Below are 4,618 nucleotides of genomic sequence, written 5' to 3'. Positions count from 1 at the left end.
TAGAATTTAATATCCACGGATGATATTTTTAGAAATGGGGAGTATAATTATAAAATTAGGCTCAATAATTTAGGCATGATAAATTTACTTGAATCTATCTTTTTATATATTTATCTATGTATCTATCTATCTATATATCTATTTATCTATTTCTCTATTTAACTATCTATCTATCTATCTATGTATCTATCTATCTATCTATCTATCTATCTATCTATCTATCTATCTATCTATCTATCTATCTATCTATCTATCTATCTATCTATCTATCTATCTATCTATCTATCTATCTATCTATCTATCTATCTATCTATCTATCTATCTATCTATCTATCTATCTATCTATCTATCTATCTATCTATCTATCTATCTATCTATCTATCTATCTAGCTATCTATCTATCTATCTATCTATCTATCTATCTATCTATCTAAGTAAATTTATCCCACCACAAGGAGCTGTATTTACATTATTGAAGAACTATACATCATTCACAACAGTCAGACATCCTTATTCAAGGTATGTTATAGAGTAACTATGCTATTCATAATAGATTCATAACAAAACATATTTCAATATTAGTAGGAAGGGAGCGGGTGGCATTGGAATGTATATAAGTTGTTATGATACATTTTCTCTTCGGGTATTTTTAGTGAAATTTGATTGGTTAAATTCAAACTAGTCCAAACTAGAGTCCAAACTTTTCAACCAGTAATTTCAACAAAAAATAAAATTTTGATCATTACGGATGTTTATCAATGAATCGTTCTTTATCTTATCCCGAAAGACATAATTAGCAGGGAGGGAAGGGACATTGATTATTACACTAGTCCCGTAAAAAATTATGCCACTCGGGACTTACAACACTAGTCATAATCTTATAATTTTCCTTATTGATATCCGCGGAAAGCTGTCTATGATACGATGTCATAAATAATTATTCTAGGATAATTTCAGCATATAAGAACAAAATACTGGATCGCAAGGACAAAGCTTTCATAAAGTAAGTTTACTTTAGGTAGCGCAGCTACTCTATTAATTTTGGTTGTTCTTCCGTTTGTCCGACAAAATTAATTAAGAAATCCTTACTTTATAATTTTTATATATCTACTTTACCTATCTTATATTGGCTACTCCCATATAAAATAACTTAAAACCATCCAAAGACTTAAATCTGAAAATGAAATAGCCAAAAACCCTCACTTGATCTTTGGGAAGCTTAACTGAAATAGAGACCGAAATTAGTTCAGTAGTTATTGAGATCTTAAGCTTCAGACAAAAAATCTTACTACTTTGTATCATCTACTTTATCTATATAATATTGGCTTCTCCTTATAGTAATTAGGGACTCTGTATTCTACTGTGTAAGGATGGGGCAGAAAAAAATACTTTGTAAAAGATAATTCTCATGACAAGCCATCTACATATTATCGTATTAATATATCAATGTCATATTCTATATATCTATCTATCTATCTGTCTGTCTATTAATATATTATCTATCTATCTTATATATCTTTAATACACTATCTATCTTTATACTTATTTATCTAAAACTATAAATATATCATTCAACCAATCTTATAACTATCATCAAAGTTATCTATCTATATTTCTATTTATCTATTTAGGAAAGGACATATAAAATCTATAGAACGAAGATTTGGTTCTCTTTCCTTTGTCTCCTTTGTTAAGAATATTCTATTAGAATTTCACATAGGAAAGTTTCATTTTATCAGGGATCTAAAGGGATAAATCAATGGCCTATAAATTAATGTATATCTCAAGGTCTTTAAGAATAGGCTTAAAATATTTAATGAGTAAGTTCTCATAAATATTTGCAGTGGTATTTCTTTCAAATTATGTAATTGTTAGAATTGTCGTATCAATTTCAAACTTAGAATTAGGTATTAAAATGAAAAAAAACTTAAAAAACCAGGAAAAGTGAACGGTCATTGGAGACCCTACTATCAGCAGTGTGAATATTGCAGGTTATTTAACTAATTATAAAAATCAAATATATCCAAACTTTTTGATCTAACAAATAAGAAAGCCCCTTTATAAAACTTTGGGTACCAGTATGATTTACAGTTAAATGTACCACATTTTAAATTGTAATATTGTTTAGACTGCCAACAAATTATTTACTCAAGTTAGAAACATTTACTGATGATTTGTTCGGGTTACAGGTATCTATCTATCTATAAATCTTAATATCTATCTAAAAATCTTAATACTATCTAAATATCTATGATATTATCTATTTATCTATCTATCTATCTATCTATCTATACTCTATATATCTATCTATCTACCTACCTACCTACGTATCTATCTATCTATCTATCTTTCTATCTGTCTGTCTATCTATCTATATATCTTTCTAAATATCTATCTATCTATCTATCTATCTATCTATCTATCTATCTATCTATCTATCTATCTATCTACCTACGTATCTATCTATCTATCTACCTATCTATCTATCTATCTATCTATCTATCTATCTATCTATCTATCTATCTATCTATCTATCTATCTATCTATCTATCTATCTATCTATCTATCTATCTATCTATCTATCTATCTATCTATCTATCTATCTATCTATCTATCTATCTATCTATCTATCTATCTATCTATCTATCTATCTATCTATCTATCTATCTATCTATCTATCTATCTATATATCTACCTACGTATCTATCTATCTATCTATCTATCTTTCTAAATATCTATCTATCTATTGATCTATCTAACCATTTACTTATAAATCTTATTATCTATCTAAATATCTAAGATATTATCTATGATTCTATATATCTATCTAAATATCTAACTATTCTTCTAATCATCTATCTATCATTCAACCAAGCATCTATCTATCTTACATCTCTCTGTCTAAAGAATATCTAAAGAATAAAAGCTATAATCTATATATCAACGACTTTACATATCAATTCTACTCAAATAAAACTTATAATCCTATGTTTTTTTTTCAGGTAGTTACAAATGTAACATTTTCTACGTTTCACAAAATAAAGAATAAGAGCAAGGAATAGTTTAAGATCTTAATTGATCTTAATTATTTATTTTGATAAATATATATTTTTGATGATTAGGGATGTCCAAGCTTTTTATTTTGATGGGGGAGGGGGTGGGGTAATTGAGGGTTTATAAAGTTTGAGGGGGTTAAACACTCATTTATTTTGACGTATATGCTTAAGATCTTTTAAATGGTTAGATTTATAGTTTGATAGCTGGGTGGTGGGTCATTCATTGATAGTTATAGCTAGAAAGAGACAAATATAAATATACTAAACTATGTAAAAAAAAAAAGGGCCATGATGAAAACATAGGTATCGACTATATTGCCTCTCTACCACCTGACATCAGAACTCAACTTTACAGGCAAAGAGAAAAAAAGATTTAAAAAACAGGGATTTTAAGGGATAAGACATTTGCCGATAAATTGTTGTACAATATACATCCTCAATGATAATACACAATGTTACGCCTTTGTAGATTACAAGTAGAGGTTGAAACGTCTGGACACTCAACTAATGAACCAACAAAATGAAAATTTGTGAAGCCAATGAATAAGAAACCGTTACAACGGGGACTTGTTGTGTAATAAACAGCCCAATGTCCCCTTCCTCTTTGAGAAACTGAAAAAAAAGATTAAAAGTAAAGGGTGTTTCGTTAATTAGGGTCATGATTTAAAATCGTCAATAGTAAAAGATAATTAGGTTTTATTTTATTTCTTTATGTAAGAATTGTTTGATTAGAATAAAGCTTTAAGAAATCTATGTCAAAAAGTATATTTTGGAATAATTTGATTTTTGACTATAAAGTGTTATTTTTTTATATGCCTAGATCTTGCATAGGGCCCTTACCATGCGGGACATATACTTGTGATGTCTTAACCTTGGGGGGGGGGGCTACCCAGTACCCAATATAACCCAACCTAACCCGACCTAAAAATATAAATATTAAAAAATGAAAAGCTAACCCTTCTTCTAACTTTCAATTTGTTTTAAAAAAACACGGATGACAACATCCATAAAAGTAAAGATCTTAATAAGGTGGCCAAACGAACATTAACCATTGTATAGTGTCAGAACTGAACAAGCAGATTATAAAGTCTAAACAAAATTGTGATTGAATTTGTTGCAAAACTGATTAATACTTTGTTGTTTGAGGAATCAGTATTACAAAAATAAAATGAATAGGATAAAGATATCACAAATAAACGATTGTTGTAAAAAATCCATTATGGACGGGCAGACAGACCGACCCTAATTATAGAAAAGCTTCTCTTTTACAAATACTCATTCTAATCATTTTTTCTTTTTAATGTAGACAATATGAGTTGGATTTTAAAATGTTTGGTTATACACAATATGATTATGAATTATAACCAAGGACTTCAAGTGATAAGTCAATAGAATATAAATTTATATACACACCCCTAATGCCGATAATCAAAATGACCCCTTCTGTAGATAAAAAATCATCGGTTGAAAAGTTTGGACACTACTAGTTTGGAACTAACCAAAGTAAATAGAAGTACCCAAAGCTTTATAGCCATCGGATATAATTACAAGGTTATAAAACA

General features: G+C 28.3%; 2 long non-coding RNA genes across 2 annotated transcripts; both read left to right on the top strand.

Moving 5' to 3' along the window:
* Positions 1–453: 453 nt before the first annotated feature.
* Positions 454–1,724, top strand: LOC145328703 (uncharacterized). The gene is made up of 3 exons (XR_013882550.1): positions 454–519; positions 947–1,003; positions 1,632–1,724. It is a non-coding gene; the product is annotated as an uncharacterized LOC145328703 (long non-coding RNA).
* Positions 1,725–1,937: 213 nt separating this feature from the next.
* On the top strand, positions 1,938–3,126 carry LOC145329149 (uncharacterized). Its single transcript, XR_013882778.1, has 3 exons — positions 1,938–1,991; positions 2,129–2,189; positions 3,003–3,126. It is a non-coding gene; the product is annotated as an uncharacterized LOC145329149 (long non-coding RNA).
* Positions 3,127–4,618: the final 1,492 nt, after the last annotated feature.

Source organism: Acartia tonsa, chromosome 9, assembly GCF_053477335.1.
Source record: "Acartia tonsa isolate MP-2025a chromosome 9, ASM5347733v1, whole genome shotgun sequence".
NCBI lineage: Eukaryota > Metazoa > Arthropoda > Copepoda > Calanoida > Acartiidae > Acartia > Acartia tonsa.
This window is presented reverse-complemented; position numbering and strand designations above follow the sequence as displayed.